General features: G+C 39.5%; 1 long non-coding RNA gene across 3 annotated transcripts in view; it reads right to left on the bottom strand.

Moving 5' to 3' along the window:
* Nucleotides 1–27250, bottom strand: part of LOC116811893 (uncharacterized) — a 116999-nt gene that overhangs the window by 78008 nt on the left and 11741 nt on the right. For all 3 annotated transcript variants that reach the window (XR_004370539.2, XR_009214268.1, XR_009214267.1), the window contains exon 3: nucleotides 11232–11342. This is a non-coding gene — a long non-coding RNA (uncharacterized LOC116811893). The remainder of the gene's footprint in view (nucleotides 1–11231; nucleotides 11343–27250) is intronic.

The following is a 27250-nucleotide window of genomic DNA, read 5'->3' as shown; positions in this document are numbered from 1 at the left end:
CCCCCCCCCCCGCCCCCAGCCCCCACCAAGTACTCCACTGCTCCAAGTCTTAGCACTAAACCAAGATATATAATTTTAAAACTACATGGGCTTTATTTCTTATAAAGGTGATATTGGAGAATGTGACTTAGATTTGCTGTCACATGGGCTATGAATGAGCCCCAGAATCGACAGTATCCACCCAGCAGTGCTGCATTGGGACAGTCACAAATGCCAAGGATTGCAATGCATAATGGCCTGCTGTCTCCTGAAGGAGCCCTGTCTATGTGTGTTCAAGAAAAGTGACTTTCTTGCCAAGGGCTATCCCTGTAGCAGGAGAAATGTGAAGAAATATCCCTTGTTTGGAATCATTACTCACTAAGCCAACCTCTGAGGTTTTTCTTTTTTTTTAATTATTATACTTTAAGTTTTAGGGTACATATGCACAGTGTGCAGGTTTGTTACATATGTACACATGTGCCATGTTGGTGTGCTGCACCCATTAACTCATCATTTAGCATTAGGTATATCACCTAATGCTATCCCTCCCCCCTCCCCCCACCCCACAACAGTCCCTGGTGTGTGATGTTCCCCTTCCTGTGTCCCTGTGTTCTCATTGTTCAATTTCCACCTATGAGTGAGAACATGCGGTGTTTGGTTTTTTGTCCTTGCGATAGTTTGCTGAGAATGATGGTTTCCAGCTTCATCCATGTCCCTACAAAGGACATGAACTCATCATTTTTTATGGCTGCATAGTATGAAGTGGTTTGTAGCAACACACTCTCAGCACCTTAATTTACGTGACTGTAGTAGAGGCTCATCTTATGGTATTAGGCTCCAAATTCCAATAGTAGTGGAAAATTTATACATTGTGAAAATTTCCATTGGAAATCTCTTCAAGTAGGAATCAATGATATGTCCACAAATCTCTATCCACATATAAACCAACACTCAGATTATAGTCAAAATTATAACTAAGTTCCACCAAGCCTTCAAGGATAAGAGAATCTCTTTCTTATTCAGCAACAGATCACAGAAAAAGAGGGAAAGCTCACCAAAACCTTAATGCTTTGCATATATATTTCTCCTTAACCATTATCCCCTAAAATAGCCATCTATTATCACTCAGGATTCTGTGTGTTGACTGGGCTGAGCTGGGTGTTTTCTGCTTCATGGGGCATCTGTCACCTGGGGATGCAGTCATCTGGACGCTCCACACATCTGGGACATCCAAGAGGCTCACTCACATGGATGATGACTGGTACTGGTATCTCTAGCTCAGCTGGGGTTTTGCCTGGAACACCTTGGTTTGACACAGAGCCCTCCATGGGTAGGGTAGCCAGATAAAATAGAAGACACTCAGTTAAATTTGATTCCAGATAAATAATGAATAATATTTTAGTGTGTGATGGTTATATTTATATGTCAACTTGGCTGGGCTAAAGTACACAGATAGCTCATCAAACATTATTCTGGATGTTTCTTTGAGGGTGTTTTTGAATGAGATTAAAATTTAAATTTCTGGATATTGTGTAAAGCAGACTACCACCTATACTGTGGGTAGGCCTCAACTAATCAACTGGAAGTCTGAATAGAAAAACAAAGACTGACATCCCCGAAGCAAAGGGAAGTGTGCTGGTAGACGCCTTTGGAATTAAACTGCAACATTGGCTCTTCACTGGTCTGCGGTCTGCAAACACACCCTGCAAATTTGGGACTTCCAGTTACCATAATCATGCTAGCCAATTTCTGAAAATAAATCAGTCTCTCCCCAAACCCTCTATTTAGATAGCTAGGTAGATAGATAGATACATACATACACACACACATACTGTATTGGATATGTGACTCTGGATGTGGCATGCAATATTATTTTATTTGAATTCAACTAGGCATCTCATATTTTTATTTGCAAAATCTGGCAACCCTACGGGTGTAGCCTTTGGATATGTAAGTTTTATTGACCTTCTGACATGACATTTCCAATGAGGCAAGTCTAAGGAAAATGGGCAGGTAAGACCGAAAAAAAGGACAAAAGCCAGTAATACCTAGTGCTGGTGAAATAAAGGGGAAACAGACTTTCATATACACTATTGGTGCAACATTGATGTATACATTTTCTGAGGCCCATATTATTACAGCTTAATGACTTGAATGGCCTTTGTGCAGAAGTCCTATTTCTACCAACAAAGGAGTTTCAGCTGAGGGTTTAGAAAAGGCTCATCAAGGTGACTCTGATGTGCATCCTGGTTAAGAAGCCCTGGACACGGGGGCAGGTCAAATTAATAGATGAGTTCCCTGCTCTAGGGAGGAAAGATAGCTTCCACTTATGGAGCAGAGTGTTTAGAGGAGCCTAGCTCCAGGTCCTTTATGTTAGTGTCTGGATTTGATCTCATGACAGCCCTGCTACTGAAGTACCAGTATCCTCTCTTCTTCATAGATGTCCGCGACTACAAAGCACATGCTCCTAACCACAGAGCTGGATGGCAAAAAAGTTGCTCAGCATGCCCATTGCCAGAGCCAGGCCCACTGCCAGAACCTGCCAGCTTGGGTACCTTGAGTTGCTGGTGGCAGATCTTTAGCATGAGGACATATGCTGTTAAGGAGTTTAATCTCTGTTCTCCTTGTGTTTACCCTTCATGCATTTCCAGCAGAAAACCAGGCTTGGGCCTGTTTCCCCCTGTCTCAGGAAAGGTTTATAGCAGGGCTGGATGCAGAAGCTGTCTGAAGCCAGCGTTTGCTTCATCCTGCATGAAAATTTAAACTTAAGGAAAGGATTGGGCTGCTTGTATCTGGCAGGGAGGGGAAGGGTTCTGAGGACACAGAGAAGGGAGAAGAAGAGAGGTTTCTCCTGGACAGGGATGAGGTCAGAGGTCTACAGGTCCCTCCGGGAGTAGGGACCTAAGCATTGCTTCATATCCATGTTTGGAGAAGCTCTGTATATGGTTCATCGAGGCTGGGCATCCATCCATGAGACAGATTCTCCTGTTTGGTTGTAAGGATGGATAGCTCAGGGTTGGGAAGGGGGGTGGGGCTGAAGGTAGCAAAAAAGCTAGGGAAATGGTCAGCTCAGCCCTCAGCAGTGGGGACACATACGTGATAATGATCTGCCATGCTGTATCTGGAGGATACATTTCCACAAATGGTTATTCTTTGCCAAAGAGCATGACTATTTTTAATATATACTGTCTAGTTGAAAGTTAAAATCTCTTTACTAATGAATATCCCAACCAACTACAAGATGAGAGCACCTGTTTCTCTAGATTTGTGCAATAATGGGTTTCCCAATATTATTAATATTTGCTAATGTAATATCCTATCACTGTAATGTTAGAATACTTTTCATTTTTCTCCACCTATTTCCACATAAATGGCATATTTCACACGTGCATTTCTAAATGCAAACATAACAGTCCCACTTTGTGCCTCAGAATATGTCCTCGAATAGTCCTAGGGTTTGATGAGAAAACCTGACGAGTGAGTTTGTGTTTATGCTGTGTCCTGTTTAAATGGAAATTGTGGAGTCATAAGAATGACATACACTGCAGCAGGAGAACAAAATGGTGGACCGTCTTTGCAGAGACAATGGGGATCATATATGAGAGAAGCAAGCATGGCCCCGTCAACTCTGCCCTCTCAAGCCTGCACTGCAGGGAGTCCCTGGCATGTGTGCAAGAATGGTCACGGCAGCGTGGCCAAAATATCAAAATAGCCCCAAAGTCACCTTATTAACGACATCTCAGAAACATCATTTTCAGAAGAAATAATTTCGATAAGTGTTTGCTATAATTTGGATGTTTGACTCCTCCAAACCTCATGTTGAAATTTGATCCCCAATGTTGGAGGTGGGACCTAACAGGAGGTGTTTGGGTCATGGGGGTGGATCCCTCATGAAGGTCTTGGTGCCATCCTTGCTGTGATGAGTGAGTGCTTGCTCCATCAGTTGCCACAAGAGCTGGTTGTTGAAAAAAGCCTAGCACCTCCCATCTCTCTTCTCCCTCTCTTGCCATGTGATCTCTGCACAAGTTAGCTCCCCATGGCCTTCCATCATGAGTGGAAGCTTCCTGAGGCCCTCATCATAAGCAGATGCCCAATCCTAAACTTTCCAACCATCAGAATTATTAGCCACATAAACTTTTTTTCTTTGTAAGTTATGCAGCCTCAGATATTCCTTTATAGCAACACTAAATGGACTAAGATATAAGATAGTGGTATAAAAATATATGGTTTATTCCATTTACCCATCAAGACAGCAGTGTGAAGAAAGTGTGGTGAGTTCCATCTCACAGATGATCAAGCTCTGGCTCACAGATACTAAGACCCTCTCCAGATAACTGGCAGAATGGCAATGAGGTTCTATCTCTTACCCTCCCACACAATGGAACCAGCAGCTTCTTATTTGGAAGATGATAATTTTATACTTCCCCAGTATTGTTCCCTCAGGGTACTCACTCAACAGCCCTTCACATTGAGGAAGAAGATGGTAGAGATGAAATCCTGCCCTTTGGGCCATGAGGCATAGCTGTGGGGTCATATGGATTACCAGGTCTCTGAGGTTAACTGTGGGGTAAAATAAAGAAACATAACCTCATGTGGAACAAGAAAGAACAGCGAAGAGAACAGAAAACAGCAGGCCCTCCAGGGATCACCTCTACCTCTCTCTGTCTTTGCTCCCTTCCCCACCTCATTTGTCTCCTGCTCTTTGTGATAGTATGGGATGTACACGGGTATCCGAGGTACCCTGAGAGAGGATAGAACGATGGGAAGATCCAGACCATGAGAAGGATGGATCAGGCAGCACAAGTCCTGGAGCCTGTGCCCTGGGTGTTGGTTCACCCACCAGGTGCTCCATCTCTACCTGCTTCTGTGTGCCTCACCATCACTCTACCACAGAGCAATGAAGCCCCCACATAACAGAAATATGCACTCTCCAAGGGAGGCTAGCAGGGTTAAGTGACTTACCCCTGAGCCCAGAACATCTCACAGTTACTGGTTTGGGTCTGGCACCAATATGCAGAGAGATCTCTGGTCTCTCTTGCTCCAGTGTCCTGAACAGCAGAGAGTATGAGGCTTTCATCAAGCCCCTCGGGACGGCAAAGGAAACACACTTCTCTCATGCAGATGGCGGGTAATATAAGGGGACAGGAAAACCCAGGAAACAGGAAGAAGTGGAGTGTATGGTGATTTCATTCCCTTACCCCAAACTCCATTCATGGGGTCCATGATTCAGTTGAATAGAAATGGTGGAATCCCCTTCTTCCCTTCCCCAGCACCATCAGGGTGCTCATTCCACCACACAGAAATGACACTGACTCACAGTGAAATTAGAAATGTGGGAGTGTTTTCCTTCTCCCAAATGCTCTCTAGTCACATGGAAAATAGTTACTATACACTAGAGAAACTTGACAAACCCCACCTTAATTAAATGATGAAGTTTAACATCACCAGTGACATTAAGTAGGCATCCTAACTACCAGATACAATGTTACAAGAAGGGCATTTCAAATCAATGGTATTCTTTCTCAAAACACATAATCCTGGTCTAATCACAGTAAGAACAACTGGCTAAGCCTGTACTCCTCATGACTGTCAGGGTCATGAAAGTCATCTGGCAGTTCCTCAAATGGATAAGCAGGGAGTTACCAGCAATTCCACTCTTAGGTACATACTCAAGAGAAATGAAAACATAAGTCTACCTGAAAACTTGTACACAAATGCATGTCAAATTGTCATTCATATTAGCCAACAACTAGAAATAATCCAAATGACTACCAACAGATAAATGGATAAAAAATGTAGTCTATTCATACAAGATTTTTCAGCCATTAGAAAGAATGACATTATCACACATGCTACACCATGGATGAACCTTGACTATATATCATAACCAGGTGAAGGGAGCCAAACAATAAAGAACAAATATTGTATGATTCCATTTATATAAAGCATCTAAACAGGCAAATACATAGACACAGAAAACATTTGTGATTGCCAAGGCTGAAGCAGGAATTAACTGTATTCAAGCACGACAGGACTTTTTGAGGTAATGGAAATGTTAAAAGCTTAATTATGGTGATGGTAGCACAACTCTACACATTTACTAAAATTCATCAAATTTTACCCTTAAAACGGGTAAATTTCATTGCCTGTAAAGTATATTACAAGAAAGCTGTTTAAAAATATGGTACTACATATTTTTATGCACTATGCCAGCGAGACAGAACTGTTCACTCCCCTGGAAAGGGGGCTGAAGTCAGGGAGCCAAGTGGTCTAGCTCAGTGGATCCCACTCCCACGGAGCCCAGCAAGCTAAGATCCACTGGCTTGAAATTCTTGCTGCCAGCACAGCAGTCTGAAGTCCACCCGGGACGCTCCAGCCTGGTGGGGGGAAGGGTGTCCGTCATTACTGAGGCTTGAGTAGGCGGTTTTCCCCTCACAGCATAAACAAAGACACAGGAAAGTTCAAACTGGGTGGAGCCCACTGCAGCTTGGCAAAGCCACTGTAGCCAGACCGCCTCTCTAGATTCCTCCTCTCTGGGCAGGGCATCTCTGAAAAAAAGGCAGCAGCCCCAGTCAGGGGCTTATAGATAAAACTCCTATCTCCCTGGGACAGAGCACCTGGGGAAAGGGGTGGCTGTGGGTGCAGCTTCGGCAGACTTAAACGTTCCTGCCTGCCAGCTCTGAAAAGAGTAGCAGATCTCCCAGCACAGCGCTCGAGCTCTGCTAAGGGAGAGACTGCCTCCTCAAGTGGGTCCCTGAACCCTGTGCCTCCTGACTGGGAGAAACCTCCCAGCAGGGGTCAACAGACACCTCATACTGGAGAACTCTGGCTAGCATCTGACGGGTGCCTCTCTGGGATGAAGCTTCTAGAGGAAGGAATAGACAGCAGTCTTTGCTGTTCTGCAGCCTCCCCTGGTGATACCCAGGCAAATGGGGTCTGGAGTGGACTGCCAGCAAACTCCAGCAGACCTGCAGCAGAGGGGCCTGTTAGAAGGAAAACTAACAAACAGAAAGGAATAGTATCAAAATCAACAAAAAGGACGTCCACACCAAAACCCTGTCCAAAGGTCACCAACATCAAAGACCAAAGGTAGATAAATCCACGAAGATGGGGAGAAACCAGCGCAAAAAGGCTGAAAATTGCAAAAACCAGAATGCCTCTTCTCCTCTAAAGGATCACAACTCCTCACCAGCAACGGAACAAAACTGGATGGAGAATGCGTTTGACGAATTGACAGAAGTAGGCTTCAGAAGGTGGGTAATAACAAACTTCTCCAAGCTAAAGGAGCATGTTCTAACTCAATGCAAGGAAGCTAAGAACCTTGAAAAAAGGTTAGAGGAATTGCTAACTAGAATAACCAGTTTAGAGAAGAACATAAATGACCTGATAGAGTTGAAAAACATATCATAAGAACTTCGTGAAGCATACACAAGTATCAACAGCTGAATCGATAAAGTGGAAGAAAGGATATCAGAGATTGAAGATCAACTTAATGAAATAAAGCATGAAGACAGGATTAGAGGGAAAAAAAAGAAAAGGAACAAACAAAACCTCCAAGAAACATGGGACTATGTGAAAAGACCAAACCTACATTTGACTGCGTACCTGAAAGTGACAGGGAGAATGGAACCAAGTTGGAAAACACTCTGCAGGATATTATCCAGGAGAACTTCCCCAACCTAGCAAGGCAGGCCAACATTCAAATTCAGGAAATACAGAGAACACCACAAAGATACTCCGCGAGAAGAGCAGCCCCAAGACACATAATTGTCAGATTCACCAAAGTTGAAATGAAGGAAAAAATGTTAAGGGCAGCCAGAGAGAAAGGTCGGGTTACCCACAAAGGGAAGCCCATCAGACTAACAGCTGATCTCTCGGCAGAAACTCTACAAGCCAGAAGAGAGTGGGGGCCAATATTCAACATTCTTAAAGAATAGAATTTTCAACCCAGAATTTCATATCCAGCCAAACTAAGCTTCATAAGTGAGGGAGAAATAAAATACTTTACAGACAAACAAATGCTGAGAGATTTTGTCACCACCAGGCCTGCCCTACAAGAGCTCCTGAAGGAAGCACTAAACATGGAAAGGAACAACCGGTACCAGCCACTGCAAAAACATGCCAAATTGTAAAGACCATCGATGCTAGGAAGAAACTGCATCAACTAACGGGCAAAATAACCAGCTAACATCATAATGACAGGATCAAATTCACACATAACAATATTAACCTTAAATGTAAACAGGCTAAATGCCTCAATGAAAAGACACAGACTGGAAAACTGGATAAAGAGTCAAGACCCATTGGTGTGCTGTATTCAGGAGACCCATCTCACGTGCAAAGGCACACATAGGCTTGACATAAAGGGAAGGAGGAATATTTACCAAGCAAATGGAAGCAAAAAAAAGCAGGTGTCAGTTTATTTTTGATAAGTTTAATCCAATTGGCTGCATATTTTGTGACTTTATTTATATTTAGTACTATCTTTTCAAGATTTTTTTTTCAGTCAATAAATTTGGACTTTGCACTTCTAACTAGCTTGATACAGCTCCAGACAAAGCTAAGAGCCTAGGTAAGCAGTCAATCTGGTTGTGGATTGTATCAGAAAAATGACTTCAGCAACTTATTTAAAGAGACTATGCTCAGGTTCCCGCCTCCATAAAAATTGGTGTAATAACACTCATTCCCCTTTTATTTTGCAGACATCATAAAAATACATAAGATAATTAAAGGAACCCAAATATATGGGAATAAACATATAAACCTGTGGTAGGACTGTTATTATAATGATGATAAACAATGAGTATATTCAAAATCTGAGTAATTAATACAAACTGTCCAAGACCATTTTTAAATATTGCATGCATATGGAAACTTGGAAAGCAAGAAGGAATCACAAGCGGGGCTATTGGGAAAGTTTGAGAGTCCTAATCCTGCCAGAGGCACTGCAGGGTATAGTCAGTTGCAACATTCCTGTCTGACAGCTCCCAGGTGAGTAGATAGATTTGTGTCTTTCCCACCAGCCTGTGCCGAAAAAGTCTTCCCTGCTATTTAAAAACAGGCATGGTTCCTCTCACTTCTGGTAGGAGCAAAGGCCAGTGGCCTGATGGGACAAATAACCTTTCCTTCTCTGACCCCAGAAAATATCCATATTAATTGGAATTGAATATTGAAATGTACTACCTTTGCATACATCTAAAACTTGCAGCCTCTGGCTTCATTATGAGTCAGATGCCAAATGGGAAAGATAGTGGGTGGGTCCTGAAACAAGGCTTTGAGTGTTTTCTGCATCTCTGTGAGCAGTCAGGCTTTCTACTGCTTGTACCATTAAAGTTGAATATAAAACTGTCATTTAAAAGAAAGAGTGCCAGAGCATCTCTTTCCTTCCCCACTGTATTGTGGGTCCATTGACACTTCCACAGAGAAGTCTTCTTCGAAGTCCCCTTTCTGACAAGGTTTCTCTTCCAATTATTTTCTTCTTCTTCAGCTTTGAATTTATTCTTGTTCATACTTATCTCAGTTGCAATTTTTCATTTATCTGCAGGATTATTTGATTAGTGCCTTCCTTGCCAACCAAAGAGTAAATTGGAATAAATCAGGGGCTATATTTATTTTTACTAGGGCTGCCATATTTATCACAGACAAACAAGTAAACAAAATATTACAGGACACTCAGCTAAATTTGAATTTCAGATAAACATAGAATAATTTTTAGTATAAGAATGTTGTTTATCTAAAATTCAAATTTAATTAGGAATCCTGTATTTTATCCTGCAACATTTTTAGTCACAGTTTACCTTCAGGGCTTATCATAGTATTAAGAACACTGTAAGAGCTCAATTAAAATGTCTTGAATGGATGAATGCCAGATTGCAGGGAGGAAGGAAAGTATCATAACTTTTTAGACAGTTGCAAATACATAAGATTGCATACTTGTATACTTATAATCCATTTCCAAAAACACTTCCTTAAAGTAAATTTTCAAAAGCCAGGAACAACCCATAGAGCTCATAGATCAAACTTTTACAGAGTAGTAGTCAGTAAAAATGTCATACTACAATTCCACCATCAGCATATTTTCGATTCTCCTGATATCTATACAGAAAAGGTAACAAAAATCATATACACATCACATAATTAACTAAAAACCAAACTTGAACCAAAAAGACTCTCCTCATTTTTTATAGTGTTGATTGAAATACAGTAGGCAAAACTTACAAAATACGTAGTTATAAGTAGAAACATTCACCAGAGAACAAGGGGTGTAGAAATAGCCAGGAAAACTGGCAAATAACCCTCATAAGGTTTTGAGTGTACCTCAGATATTGTTCTTTGTCATCACTGTTATAATTGTTTGATCTAATTGCCGTCTATAAATTAAAAAGCAGATTATTGTCTTCTCAGACCCTTTTCATGTTTCTCTTTTCTTTCATTAATTTCAACAAATACTGAATGTCTATTGTGTGTAAGACAATGTCTAAAACAAAATAAAAATCTGTGTAAATGTGAAAAAAAAAATATGGTACCGACCTGGTCTTCTGTTGTACCACAGTAATGACCAAACGTTTGCATACAAAAGAATTGATGCATATGTTTTATATAAAAATGAATACATATAGGGCCGGGCGTGGTGGCTCACGCCTGTAATCCCAGCACTTTGGGAGGCCGAGGCAGGTGCATTACGAGCTCAAGAGATCGAGACCATCCTGGCCAACATGGTGAAACCCCGACTATACTAAAAATACAAAAAACTAGCTGGGCGTGCCTGCAGTCCCAGCTACTCAGGAGGCTGAGGCAGGAGAATCGCTTGAACCCAGGAGGCGGAGGTTGCAGTGGGCCGAGATCGCACCACTGCACTCCAGCCTGGCAACAGAGCGAGACTCTGTCTCAAAAAAAAAAAAAAAAAGAATGCATATAAAAGAGTGTCTGTGTCCTAGCCCTGCTGCCTCTGTCCTATAACTCCAAGCAATGATCATTCCTCTTCCCCCTTCCCCTCATCGCTACATCAGGTTGTGCTTGTGTGCAAAATTTGATTGCATCTGATCACTTCCACGTCTTCCAATTATGGCAATGGCATGACAGCGGGTCCATGACAGAATCCAGGACCCACCCTATGTGATAGGATGTCAGCATTAACTAATTTCTTCAGTCCTCTGTGGCCGACCTCATGTGCCTCCCCTTGGGGAGTCTAAATGGCACAACTCTATGTGTGCCACTATGTCAATACATATCAAAGGGTACACACCACTTACATAAACAATTTCCCTTGTAGAAATTCATCTTCAGAATGTAGTGAAGAATGTTGATAAGCATCTGGTTATAAGGACTGCCATCCTGATAATTCTCTTTTGTCACTTCTGAGCCTGAATTTGGGAAGAGAGACCAAATGAGACACAAACCCACGAAAGGGCAGAGGGAAATGTGGTTGTCAGCACACACACACACACACACACACTCACACAAACTGAGACATTTATCATGTTGTGTTATATTTCTCCTAAGACAGCTTGCTGGACTCAAGGAAGACACATTCAACTCACTAGTGCAAATAGCCACAGGAACTATGCCTGTAACTGTGCCCTTCAGCAGTGCACAGACTCTGAAAAGATGCCATCCACACAGTGTAGATAATAGGAAATATCAGGACAGTCTGAATAACAAGAAGTTGTGAAAATTGATTATGTTACATCCATAGGATGGAATTCCAGAAGGCAACAAAAATGAGTTATAATGAAAGTAATGATGAGAGACGACTTCTTGTGTACCAATTAATGATTCTCATTATTTCTAATGTGTGGAGAAACAGGTACTTTCATACTGTGATATAGGTAATATAAATTAGTAATAGTATTTTGAATTCATTATTAATATAAAATGTTATAGTTCAAAGGGTTTTAAAATGAAACTTTCAGGAACTTATTATAAATAAATGCTTACAAACATATTTGCATATACATGAGCATGGTGTTAAGTACATTATTTTTGGTCATAGAAATGGTAAGGGAACTAAATTTTCATTGCTATAATACTAGTGAAATAAATTTGAGGGTATCCACACAATGAAATACACAGTCCAAAAAAAAAAGTGAGATTTTGTGTTTAAGTATTTTAAAATGTTATCAAACACGTATATTTCCATGAAAAGATGGTTATAATAAGGGCAAACTTGGGTTACGAAGATGATAAAAGATCTACATCCATTTTAGCTTACCCAGGTCTCCAGCTATTTATCCATATGTCTCAAAACATTTAAAAATATATATTTATTATTCTGACATAGTTTTCTCTTCCACATAGTAAAAGGCTCCATTTTTTAAATGGAGGCTGTCAGTATTCCTACACACTGGGAATGCCCAATTTTCCACTCAGACTTCTAGAAAACTCTGTAGGGTGGGCTTGGGCCACAACTCCTCCCTCCCACTCTCCTACTGTGACGTTCAAGCTGCATGCAGTTCAGGCTTCAGTCACGAGGAGGCACCACCGTACCACCATTGTCAAACTTCTCCACAGACGTGTTTGCATGGAGCAAAAAAAAATTCCTCACTTAAAACCTAGCGTATGAATTTACATGTAGAATGACTCTAATTCTGTCAGAATAAAATTGATAAGTGTAAAAGAAGACAGTAAAATCCTCTACTCTGGGGCATCCATAAGATGAAACGTGAGATACCTCTAGTGCACACTGGCAGCCTGTGGCAGGCAGAATTATTGTAATTTGGTATATTTTTGAAAGTTTACTGACTATGTATATGGCATTTTATGTGAATTATCTGTTCATATCTTTTGATGATTTCTCTACTCATTATTAAGACTTCTTCCATATCAAGGATATTATGTATTAACCATTCGAAATACTAAATATAGACAGCAAATAAACATATGAACTAGTGAAAGACTATACAATTTCTGTGTTTAAAAGCAATACAACAGAATTGAACACAAATGAGCAAAGACATCAATCATATCAATAACAATAAATTGGCTTAACTCATCTATTGAAAGAAAAGTATTTCAGATTGCCTATTGAAGAAAAATCCAAAGCTATGCTTTTCCAAGTGATGCAGGTAAAACAAATGTATTCATATAGGTTAAAAATGTAAGGATAAATATACACTAGGCAGTTGGCAATATAAAGAAAGTAAGGGTTACAATCTTGATAATTAAAAGAAAAAAACTGAGACCAAAATAGATTTAAAGAGACAAAAAAACACAGTTGATAAAGCCAAAGGCTACAATTCACAAGGAAGATGGGAGCTACTAATACTTATATATGCAGTCATGTGGTAAAAATATTGATAGAGCAAAAGCTACAGTAGTGCAAAGAGAAGTAGGAAGAAGCACACCATTTAATAATAGATGATTCTACCACATTTCCTATAATCCAAAAATGTTCAGGTGGAGAAAAATTTAACAACTGTAGAGAAGACTTAAGCAACATAATTCCAAGGGTAGATCTTACAGATACACTTATTCTAAATTGTGAAGCCTAATATTAGGCAACACACCTACTTTTCATATGAACATGGATCATTCATGAAAACTGATTCTATCTGAGGCTATTAAACAAAACTTGCACCCAAATGGAAATAGATTAAAATTGCAGAATTTGGTGCATATAATCATAATGAAAACAGAGCATGTACGAATTTAGCTAGAGTAGCTATCAGAGACTATTTTAAAGCATTAAATGCCTATATTAGTAAAAATGAAAATGAGTTAAACATTCAATTCAGAAAGCCTGATAAAGAACCACAATGTAAACTAAAAGAATGCAGACAAAAAGAATGCTTAATGGTAAAATTAGAACTGAATGTGTAAAGAAATAACATCTCAGTTAGCACAGTTGGGATGAGAAGGAAGCAAACATTGGTGCTGTGAATAATGTGTCAAAAACTGTGCTGGGATCTGGAGGAGGGTTTCCCCTTGAACTCCTCACAATGCTCTCTTGAGTATAAGAATTAAGTTTGTGTGTGTGTGTACATATAGACACACAAAGTTAAATTAGCTAGTTGGAGGACAAGAACACCTATAGTATTAATGTGCATGTGTGGTTGTATGAAGACAAATATGCAAAAGAATACTATATTTTGTCTAGGGATGCTCTCATATATAGTAAAGTAATAAAAAAAAGTGGAATAAATACCGCATTCTGGATATTGATTATTTCTAGGAGTGAAGAAAGGGTCATGGAGGAGTAAAGTTTTTCTTAACCTGGATTAATTTTATAGTTCTCTATACTCTTTATCTGAAATATTTCATAAGTAGCAGGGGTTTTAAGGGATATAGTGTTTTTTTCATAAGTATAATCCATACTCAGCAAAGGCTTAATATTGAGCCAAGTGGAGAAGTTAAAAATACCAGTCCCATCACTGGGCGCAGTGGCTCATGCCTGTAATCCCAGCACTTAGGGAGGCCAAGGCAGGTGGATCACTTGAAGCCAGGAGTTCGAGACCACCAGCCTGGCCAATACAGCAAAACCCGTCTGTACTAAAAATACAAACAAAAAAACATTAGCTGAGTGGTCAATATGTTACATGTATGCCATTTCCAATCAGATGCATTGTTTAAGAATTGAGGCTGATCAACTGGTAAAGGGTTCATTGGGAAGCAAATCTGGGGCAAGGCACGGTGGCTTCTGCCTGTGATCACAGAACTTTGGGAGGCCGAGGTGGGAGGATTCCTTGAGCCCGGGAGTTCAAGATGAGCCTGAACAACATAGTGAGATTCCATCTCTACCAAAAAAAAATAAAAATTAGGCAGGAGTGGTGGCACACGGCTGTAGTCCCAGCTACTCAGGATGTCAGGTGTCTCACACGTGTAATCCCATCTACTCAGGAGGCTGAGGCAGGAGAATCAACTGAACCCGGGAGGCAGAAGCTGCTGTGATCTGAGATCATGCCACTGCACTCCAGCCTGCATAACACAGCAAGACTCTGTGTCAAAAAATAAAATAAAATTAATCCTATCATGGTTGAAATTAACATTGGGCTATGTTCTTTGGGATTTATTTTGTGTACACATGTATGCACATGCACTGTACATGCATTACACATACAACTCATATAATAATTAAAATACCATATGTATAGTTTAGTACCCTGTGTTTTTTGTTATTTTAGTTTTCCTTTTACCTTAAGTACTAACATGTGGATGAGGCATTCTGGTTAAATTACAAGGTAAAAGATATAATACAACTTTTTTTTTTTTTTTTTTTTTTTGAAGGTTCTTGCTCTATCACCCAGGCTGTAGTACAGTGGTGTGATCACAGCTCACTGCAGACTTGACCTCCTGGGCCCAAGCAGTCCTCCCACCTCAGCATCCTGAGTAGCTGGGACTACAGCCATGTGCCACCACTCCTGCCTAATTTTTAAAAATTTTTTGTAGAGGTGGGATCTCACTATGTTGTTCAGGCTCATCTTGAACTCCCGGGCTCAAGGAATCCTCCCACCTCGGCCTCCCAAAGTTCTGTGATCACAGGGAGGAGCCACTGTGCCTTGCCCCAGATTTGCTTCCCAATGAACCCTTTGCAAGTTGATCCAGCCTCAATTCTTAAACAATGCATCTGATTGGAAATGGCATACAGGTAACGTATTGAATAATATGATATGTTTGGGTCTGCTCATGAGATTTCTATAGACTTCCTTTAATCTATATATCAAACACTGTCCAACAGTTATTTCATTATAGGTTCACGAAACATAATACCCGGCCATGTATTCCTACTCTTATTATTCACCTTTTGATAGGTAAAATGAATAATAAAATATGCTAACGATTATAGGGCATATAGTATTAATAGATAAATTGCTTACTATAGATCATACAACCAAAAAGTGATGGTTCCCAGGGTCAAATTCAGAAACTTCTCGCCCCAAAGCCCACACCTCTAATCACTTTCTACACTGAGTGCTCCTCTGTGTTTGGGCTGAGGCCAACAAAGGGAAGGGGCTTTCTCAAAGACCTGTGGTCAGTTGATGGGTTTTGCAGCTGGGGTACAAGGTTAATGATTCTCATCTTCAGTCCAGCTGGCCCATTAATATTCCTGGCTCTTCTGTACTATTTCTTCTTGGGGCTCAATAAGAAATTCCAGAGGGATCATGGTGGATGGGAGGCAAGACTAGATTGTAGCTCCCACGTGGACAGACAGAGCAGTGTGTGGAGACTCACATCGTGTACTTTTGCTCCAGAACTACTGCAGAAATAAACAAGGAAAGCTGAGAGAACCCAAAGACTTTCTGAAAGAAGGAGATTGTTCCTGCAGGACCCAGTAGACACCCCAAATACTGTGAGTGCCCAAGCTATGCAAGTGGGAAAGGGGGATCATCCACCCCCGAACACACACCCTCACTGGGGAACCTGAAAGACTAGACCATGGAAGAAGATTCTGACCTCACCTGGAGCTGAGTCAATTCAGAAAGCCGAGAGAAATACAGGGGTAGAGGAAGCAGGAGGAAAAACCCTGTGGGCTCCCTGGGTCCCCCAGGAAGCCACTTCTGCCTTGTTTCACAGAAGTCCTTGGGGAGGGCTACCAGAGCTACTGGGAAAAGACCACAGGGAGAAGGAAACCTCCAGTTGAACTCCAGTTGAACTTTGTAACAATTCCAACCGAATGTGAAGTCTCCTGGCCAGAACTCAGGGGAGGGCATGAATCTGGTGTACAGATGCCACAGGAAAGGAGGCATGAAAGCCCAGCTTGCTTTCACACCTGGGAGGCTGGTAGCCTGGGGCAAGTTCTCAGCCCTGCTCACCCACTGCCTGGAAACACACTTAATGCTGTTGGGGGACCACGGTGGGAGTGAGACCAGCCTCTTGGGTTGCGTGGGAGCTGGGTGAGGCCTGTGACTCTCAGCTTTCCCCTACTTCCCTGACAACCTGCATGACACAGCAGAGGCAGCCACAATCCTCCTGGGAATTTAACTCCATTGACCTAAGAACCACATTCCCATCCCCCACAGCAGCTCCAGCAAGAATCGCCTAAGGGGGCTCTGAGCTCAGACACCGCCTAGCCCTGCCCCCACCTGATGGTCCTTCCCTACCCACACTGGTAGCTGAAGACAAAGGGCATATACTCTTGGGAGTTCTAGGGCCCTACCCACCACCTGATCTTCCCTATACTACCACAGCTGATGCTGTCTTCAAAGCGCCACCTCCTGGCAGGAGGCCAATCAGCAAAAAATAGGGCATTAAACAACCAAAATCAAGGACCCTCACAGAATCCATTTTAGCCCCCTGCCACCTCCACTGGAGCAGGTGCTGGTATCCACAGCTGAGAGACTTGCAGATGGTTCACATCACAGGACTCTATGCAGACAACCCCCAGTTCCAGCCTGAGCCTGCTAGGTGGCTAGATGCCAAAGAGAGATAACAATCACTACAGCTCAGCTCTCAGGAAGCCATATCCCTAGGAAAAGGGGGAGAGTACTACATCAAGAGAACACCCCATGGGACGAAAGAATCTGAACAACAGCCTTGAGCCCTAGACCTTCCCTCTGACAGAGCCTACCTAAATGAGAAGCAACCAGAAAAACAATTCTAGTAATACGACAAAAGAAGGTTCTTTAACAACCCCCCAAAAATCACACTAGCTCACCAGCAATGGATCCATACCAAGAAGAAATCCCTGATTTACCTGAAAAAGAATTCAGAAGGTCAGTTATTAAGGTAATCAAAGATTCACCAGAGAAAGGTGAAGTCCAATTTAAGGAAATCAAAAAAGTGATACAAGAAACAAGGGAAGAAATCTTCAGTGAAATAGATAGCATAAATAAAAAGCAATCAAAAAGAAATTATTTCAGGAAATAATGGACGCACTTAGAGAAATGCAAAATGCTCTGAAAATTCTCAGTAATAGAATTGAACAAGCAGAAGAAAGAACTTTAGAATGCAAAGACAAGGTTTTTGAATTAACCCAATCCAACAAAGAAAAAATAATTTAAAAAATGAACAAAGTCTCCAAGAAGTCTGGGATTATGTTAAACGACTAAACCTAAGAATAATCCATGTTCCTGAGGAAGAAGAGAAATCTAAAAGTTTGGAAAACAGATTGGGGGGAATAATTGAGGAAAACTTCCCAAGCCTTACTAGAAACTTAGACATCCAAATACAAGAAGCTCAAAGAACACCTGGGAAATTCATCCCAAAAAGATCATTGCCTAGGCATATTGGCCTCATGTTATCTAAAGTTAAGATGAAGGAAAGAATCTTAAGAGCTGTGAGGCAAAAGCATCAGGTAACCTATAAAGGAAAACCTATCAGATTAACAGCAGATTTCTCAGCAGAAACCCTACAAGCTAGAAGGGATTAGGGTCCTATCTTCAGCCTCCTTAAACAAAACAATTTTCAGCCAAGAATTTTGTATCCAGTGAAACTAAGCTTTATAAATGAAAGAAAGATACAGTCTTTTTCAGATGAACAAATGCTGAGAATTTGACACTACCAAGCCAGCACTACAAGAACTGCTAAAAGGTGCTCTAAATCTTGAAACAAATCCTGGAAACACATCAAAACAGAACCTCTTTAAAGCATAAATCTCACAGGACCTATAAAACAAAAATACAATTTAAAAAAAAAACACAAGGTATACAGGAAAAAAAAATAGCATGATGAATGGAATAGTACCTCACATCTCAATACTAATCTTGAATATAAATGGCCTAAATGCTTCACTTAAAAGATACAGAATTGCAGAATGGATAAGAATTCACCAACCAACTATCTGCTGCCTTCAAGAGACCAACCTAACACGTAAGGACTCATATAAACTTAAGGTAAAGGGGTGGAAAAAGACATTCCATGCAAATGGACACCAAAAGTGAGCAGGAGTAGCTATTCTTATATCAGACAAAAAAACTTTAAAATAACAGCACTTACAAAAGACAAAGAAGGACAATATGTAACTATAAAAGGCCTTGTCCAACAGGAAACTATCACAATCCTAAGTATATATGCACCTAACACTGGAGCTCCCAAATTTATAAAACAATTACTACTACACCTAAGAAATGAGATAGACAGCAACACAATAATAGTGGGGGACTTCAATACTCCATTGAAAGCACTAGACAGGTCATCAAGACAGAAAGTCAACAAATAGTGGATTGAAACTATACCCTAGAACAAATGGACTTAACATATATTTACAGAACATTCCATTTAACAACCACAGAATATACATTCTATTTAACAGAGGATTTGACACTACCAAGCCAGCACTACAAGAACTGCTAAAAGGAGCTCTAAATCTTGAAACAAATCCTGGAAACACATCAAAACAGAACCTCTTTAAAGCATAAATCTCACAGGACCTATAAAACAAAAATAAAATTTAAAAAAACACAAGGTAGACCAAGATAAACTCCAAGATAGACCATATGATACGCCACAAAATGAGCCTCAATAAATTTAAGAAAATTGAAATTATATCAGGCACTCTCTCAGACTACAGTGGAATAAAACTGAAAATCAACTCCAAAAGGAACCTTCAAAACCATGCAAATACATGGAAATTAAATAACCTGCTCCTGAATGATCGTTGGGTCAAAAACGAAATCAAGATGGAAATTTAAAAATTCTTCAAAGTGAACGACAATAGTGACATAGCCTATCAAAACCTCTGGGATACAGCAGAGGTGGTGCTAAGAGGAAAGTTCATAGCCCTAAACACCTACGTCAAAAAGTCTGAAAGAGCACAAACAGACAATCTAAGGTCACACCTCCAGGAATTAGACAAACAAGAATAAACCAACCCCAAACCCAGCAGAAGAAAGGAAATAACCAAGATCAGCGCAGAACTAAATAAAATTAAAACTAAGAAAAACAATACAAAAGATAAATGAAACAAAAAGCTGGTTCTTTGAAAAGATAAATAAAATTGATAGACCATTAGCAAGATTAACCAAGAAAAGAAGAGAGAAAATCCAAATAAGCTCAATTAGAAACAAAACAGGAGATATTACAACTGACACCACAGAAATATAAAAGATCACTGAAGACTACTATGAACACCTTTATGCAAATAAACTAGATAACCAAGGGGAGATGGATAAATTCCTGGAAATATACAACCCTCCTAGATTAAACCAGGAAGATATAGAATCTCTGAACAGACCAATAACAAGCAGCGAGATTGAAATGGTAATTTAAAAATTACCAACAAAAAAAGTCCAGGACCAGATGGATTCACAGCTGAATTCTATCAGACATTCAAAGAAGAATTGGTACCAATCCTATTGACACTATTCTAAAAAACAGAGAAAGAGGGAATCCTCCCTAAATCATTCTGTGAAGCCAGTATCACCTTAATACCAAAACCAGGGAAGGACATAACAAAAAAGAAAACTACAGACCAATATCCCTGATGAACACAGATGTAAAAATCCTTGGCCAGGCATGATGGCTCATGCCTGTAATCCCAGCACTTTGGGAGGCCAAGGCAGGTGGATCACTTGAGGTCAGGTGCTCGAGACCAGCCTGGCCTACATGGTGAAACCCTGTCTCTACTAAAAGTACAAAAATTAGCCAGGTATAGTGGCACACACTTGTAATCCCAGCTACTTGGGAGGCTGAGGTGGGATTGCTTGAACCTGGGAGGTGGAGGCTGGAGCGAGCTGAGATCACACCACTGCACTCCAGCCTGGGCAACAGAGTGAGACTCCATCTCAAAAAAAAAAAAAAAAAAAAAAAAAAAAAAAACCTCAACAAAATACTAGCGAACTGAATCCAACAACATATCAAAAAAGAAAATCCACCATGATCAAAAATCACATGACCATCTCAAGAGACACAGAAAAGGCATTTGACAAAATCCAGCATCCCTTTATGATTAAAACTCTCAGAAAAACTGGCATACAAGGGACATAACTCAATGTAATAAAAACAATCTATGACAAATCCACAGCCAACATAACACTGAATGGGGAAAAGTTGAAAGCATTCCCTCTGAGAACTGGAACAAGACAAGGATGTCCACTCTCACCACTCCTATTCAACATAGTAGTAGAAGTCCTAACCAGAGAAATCATACAAGAGAAAGAAAGAAAGGGGATCCACATTGGTAAAGAGGAAGTCAAACTGTCGCTGTTTGCCGATATGATTGTATACCTAGAAAACCCTAAAGACTACACCAAAAAGCTCCTAGAACTGATAAATTCAGCAAAGTTTCCAGATACAAAATTAATGTACAGAAATCAGTAGCTCTCCTATATACCAACAGCAACCAAGCTGAGAATCAAATTAAGAACTCCTTTTACGATAGCTGCAAAAAAATAAAATAAAATACTTAGGAATACACCTAACCAAGGAGGTGAAAGACCTCTATAAGGAAAACTACAGAACATTGCTGAAAGAAATTACAGACGACACAAACAAATGGATATATATCCTATGCTCATAGATGAGTACAATCAATATTGTGAAAATGACCACACTGCCAAAAGCAATCTACAAATTCAATGCAATTCCCATCAAAATACCACCATCATTCTTCACAGAACTAGAAAAAACAATCCTAAAATTCACATGGAACCAAAAAAGAGCCTGTATAGCCAAAGCAAGGCTAGGCAAAAAGAACAAATCTGGATGTATCACATTGCCTTATTTCAAACTATACTATAAGGCCAGAGTCACCAAAACAGCATGATACTGGTATAAAAATAGGCACATAGACTATATATATATATATATAACATTTATATATATAAAACATTTATATGTATATAAAACATTTATATATATATATAAAACAGAATAGAGAACCCAGAAACAAAGCCAAATACTTAGAGCCAACTGATCTTCGACAAAGCAAACAAAAACTTCAAGTAGGGAAAGGACACCCTATTCAACAAATGGTGCTGGGATAATTGGCAAGCCACATGTAGAACGACGAAACTGGATCCTCATCTGTCATCTTATAAAAAATCAACTAGAGATGGATCAAAAACTTAAATCTAAGACCTGAAACTACAAAAATTCTAGAAGGTAACATCAGAAAAACCAGTCTAGGCATTGGCTTAGGTAAGGATTTCATGATAAGAAACCAAAAGCAAATGCAATAAAAACAAAGATGAACTGCTGGGACTTAATTAAACTAAAGAGCTTTTGCATGGCAAAAGGAACAGTCAGCAGAGTAAACAGACAACTCACAGAGTGGGACAAAATCTTCACAATCTATACATCTGATAAAGGACTAATATCCACAACCTACAACAAACTCAAACAAATTAACAAGAAAAAAAATAAACAATCCCATCAAAAAGTGGGCCAAGGACATGAATAGACAATTCTCAAAAGAAAATATACAAATGGCCAACAAACATGAAGAAAAGCTCAACATCACTAATGATCAGGGAAATACAAATAAAAACCACAATGCAATATCACCATACTCCTGCAAGAATGGCCATAATAAAAAAATTTAAAAAAAATAGATGTTGGTATAGATGCAGTGAAAAGGGAACCCTTCTATACTGCTGGTAGGAATGTAAACTAGTACAACCACTATAGAAAACAGTGTGGAGATTCCTTAAAGAACTGAAAGTAGAACCACCATTTGATCCAGCAATCCCACTACTGGGTATCTACCCAGAGAAAAATAAGTCATTATACAAAAAAGATACTTGTACCCACACATTTATAGCAGTACAATTTGCAATTGCAAAAATGTGGAACCAACCCAAATGCCCATCAATCAATGAGTGGATAAGGAAACTGTGGTATATATCGATATATGTGATGGAATACTACTCAGCCATAAAAAAGAATGAATTAATGGCATTTCCAGCAACCTGTATGGGACTGGAGACTATTATTGTTAGTGAAGTAACTCAGGAATGTAAAACCAAACATCATATGTTCTCACTCATAAGTGGCAGCTAGGATGCAAAGAATGACACAATGGAATTTGGGGACTCAGGGGGAAAGGGTAGGAAGGAGGAGAGGGATAAAAGTCTACAAGTCAGGTTCAGTGTATACTGCTCAGGTGATGGGTGCACCAAAATCTCACAAAATACCACTAAAGAACCTACTCATGTAACCAAATACCACCTGTTCCCCAAAAACCTGTGGAAATAAAAAAAAGTAAACAAATAGTATTGTACAAATACAAAATAAATGAAAAGGAAAATAAAATAAAATAAAATAAAATAAAATAAAGAAATTCCTTTACCCATGTCACCCTAGAAAGAAAGTAAGAAACCAAAAATCATGTGGAATAAAAGGAATGAAAAGACCTCAGGTCACTTTCTACTGCTACATTTCCAGATACACTCTGTTTCAAATCTTCTATTTTATTACACGTAGGTATTTTATCTGGGTACCAGCAATCTTTCTTCTAAGAATCTATCCCAAAAACACAATGAAAAAAGACCAAATGGCATAAACACAAGGCCATTACTGGCAGAACAAATCCTAACAACAGGAGACTAGAAATAAAACAAATGTCCACCAATAAGTGATTTATTGAATAATCTAAAGTATATCTATATCCTAGAATGCTATGCAGCAATAAAAAGCAAGGACTCCTTCTCTATACTGCTATGTATTGATCTCTAGAATACATTCTTAAGTGGAAAAAATGAGGTGCAGAAATATGTCTGAGCTGTTGCTGTTTATTATGGTAGACACTAGCCATACACGGTTATTTAAATTTAGGTTGATTAAATTTAGATGAAATTAATAATTCAGTTCTTCAATTACAATCACCACATTTTGGGTGTTCAACAACCACAGGGACCTAGTGGCTACTGTGGTGAACAGTGTAGACAGAGACTCTTTTTGTCTCTGCAGAAATCATACTGGACTCCACTGAAGTAGAGTAGCCTACTTTTAAACCATGAAATAGGAGAAAATAATGTATTTGCTTATAATTTTAAAATTAGAAGGTCAAAACAAACATTGATAAAAATGATTATGCATAAAGGGATAGAAGAGCAGCCCAGGATTAAAGACAATCATGTGTATTATCTCAAAATATAATACATATTTAATGGTTTTAAGCACTGAAAAGGATAAGTAATAATGACCAACCCAATAGTAATGGGCAACTCTAGTACCAAGAATGAGACCTCTAAAACATTTCCCACTAAAAAGAACCAGACTCCTTTGGAAAAATGTCTGACTCCACGTCTGGGGTAGGAATGGTACCAGGGGAGTCTAGACCAAACTAACATATTCAAAACCATGTCAAGAATAAGTTGAGCTAAAGAAGCTTCCATTTACAAAGACAGAAAAATCTGAACATCAATAAAAATATTGCAATAGGTTAAAACACATCAAATATAGAAACATCTAGAGCTTATGAAAACACTTTAATAATAGAATAGAACAAAAGAAGACAAAGCAAAATCAATTCATTGCTCCCCTTTGAAGAATCCTAGGAGAACAACCCATTATTTTGAAAAGTAGAAATATAACAGAAGAATTAAGCATTCATCTTATTTTCCTATGCATACCATAGTAACCTATAGTCGATGAGGGGATGTTTCTTTTATAGAATAATTCAAGCTAATAAATGCCAAAAATAGAATTAGAACATCACCCTGCTACAACTTTTAATGAAATGTGGACTTATACACATGTAGAGGCTGCAAAATACCTGAGGTATAACGCAGATGGGAATTTTTATAATCAATAAATCTAACAACTTTTGAACCCAGTGATCAATCTTAACATCGTAAGAGGAGAGAAAACTAGATACAATTAACCTCCTCATGGTATAATGCTTTAGGAATAAACAACACCACATATTAGGTACTTCTGCCAAAAAATCTGAATTGGATCAAGACTCTAAATCTAATACAAATTTAAATGAAAAGAAGTTGCCAGTAGAATATAATAAACAACACAATAAGGATATAAGTCAACAAAATCCACAAAGCAAACTCCATAGGGCGAAATATCTTAAGCAAATAAATTAGAATGTGTGATGGTTAATTTTATGTGTCAACTTGATTGAGCAACAAAGGTCCCAGATATTTGGTCAAGCATTATTCTGGGCTGGACATGGTGGCTCATGCCTGTAATCCCAGCACTTTGAAAGGCCGAGGTAGGCAGGTCACTTGAGGCCAGGAGTTCAAGACTAGCCGGGCCAACAGCCAAACCCTGTCTGTACTAAAAATACAAAAATTATCCAAGTGTGGTGGCACATGCCTGTAATCCCAGCTACTCAGGTGGCTGAGGCAAGAGAATTGCTTGAACCTGGGAGGTGGAGGTTGCAGTGAGCCGAGATGGTGCTACCGCACTCTAGCCTGAGCAACAGAGAGAGATCCTGTCTAAAAAAAAAAAAAAAAAAAAGTTATTCTTGGTGTGTCTTTGATGGTGTCTCTGGATGAGATTAACATTCAAATGGGTGAACTGAGTAAAGCAGTTTGCCTTCTCTAATGTGCATGGGCCTTGTCCAATCAATTGAAGATGTAAACAGAACAAAAAGGCTGACCAGGAGGAATTTCTCTGCCTCATTTCCTGAACGGAAACATTGGTCTTTTCCTGCCTTTGGACATGAATTCAAATCACTTTTTCTTGTGTTTCTAGCCAGCAGGCTTTTGGCCTGGAATTTACAGCATTAACTCTCCGGATTCTCAGACCTTCAGTTTTGAATAGGAACTATACCATAGGCTCTCCTGGAAATCAAGTTTGCCTACTGCAGATGTTGACAAATCTCAGCCTTCATAATTACATGAGCCAACTACTTATAACAAATCTTTATCACTGTGGTTCAACTTATAATTTTTCAATATTATGGTGGTACAAAAGTGATATCCATTCAGTAGAAACTGTACTTTGAGTACTCATACAACTGTTTTTCACTTTCCGTACAGTATTCAATAAATTACAGAAGATATTCAATACTTTATTATAAAATAGACTTTGTATTGAATGATTTTGCCCAGGTGTAGGCTAACGTAAGGGTTCTGAGTGTGTTTAAGGCAAATTAGGTTAAGCTATGATGTTCAGTAGGTTAGGTGTATTAAGTGCATTTTTGACTTATGATATTTTCAACTTAGGATAGGTTTATTGGGATGTAACTCCATAATAAGGACCCTCTGTGTGTGTGTGTGTGTGTGTGTGTGTGTGTGTGTGTGTACATATATGTGTGTGTTTGTGTGTGTATATATACACATACATGCGTATCTCTTTGCTTTATTGCATTTCACAGATATTGCATGTTTTACAAACAGAAATTTTGTGGCAACCTTGCATCAAGCATGTCTATTAGCACCATTTTTCCAATAGCATGTGCTCACTTTGTGTGTCTGTCATATTTTGGTAATTCTCACAATATTTCAAACTTTTCATTATTATTGTAATAGCTGTTGTGGTGATCTGTGAACAGTGGTCTTTGATGTTACTGTTGTAATTGTTTTGGGGCAGGCACCACAAACTACACCTATCCAAGATGACTAACTTAATTGATAAATGTATGTGCTCTGACTGCTTCACTGACTGGCTGTTTCTTGGTCTCTCTCCCTGTCCTCAGGCCTCCCTATTCCCTGAGACACAAAAATATTGAAATTAGGCTATTATATTAACCGTATAATGGCTTTGAATGTTCAAGTGAAAGGACGAGTCCCATGTCTGTCACTTTAAATCAAAAGCTAGAAATGATTACACTGAGTGAGCAAGGCATGTCAAAAGTTGAGACAGGCCAAAAGCTAGGCCTCTTGCACCAAACAGCCAGGTTGTGAACACAAAGTAAATGTTTTTCAAGGAGATTAAAAGTTCTCCTCTAGTGAACATATGAATGAAAAGAATGCAAAACAGCCTTATTGCTGATAAGGAGAAAGTTTTAGTGACCCGGATAAAAGATCCAATCAGCCACAACATTCCCTTAAGCCAAAGCGTAATCCAGAGCAAGGCTCTAACTCTATTCAATTCTATGAAGGCGAAGAAAACGTGAGGAAGCAGCAGAAGAAAAGTGTAGCCAGAAGAAAAGCTGGAGCTAGCAAAGGTTGGTTCGTGAGGTTTAAGGAAAGAACCCATCTCCACAACATGAAAGTGCAAGGTGAAGTAGCATGTGCTCATGTAGAAGGTACAGCAAATTATCCAGAGACATAGGTAAAATAATTGACGAGGGTTGCTATACTAAACAAAATATTTTCAATGTAGAGAAAACAGTTTTATAGTGGAAGAAGATGCCATGTAGAACTTTCATAGCTAGAAAGTAGAAAAAAATGCCTGGCTTCAAAGCTTCAAAGGACAGACTGACTCTTTTTTTTAGGGATTAATAAAGTTGGTGACTTAAAATTGAAGCCAATGTTCAATTACCATTCTGAATATC

The sequence above is a fragment of the Hylobates moloch genome, unplaced genomic scaffold (genome assembly GCF_009828535.3).
Source record: "Hylobates moloch isolate HMO894 unplaced genomic scaffold, HMol_V3 SCAFFOLD_7, whole genome shotgun sequence".
In the NCBI taxonomy this organism is placed as follows: Eukaryota; Metazoa; Chordata; class Mammalia; order Primates; family Hylobatidae; genus Hylobates; species Hylobates moloch.
The sequence above is the reverse complement of the archived record's forward strand: the minus strand, read 5'-3'. Positions and strand labels throughout refer to the sequence as shown.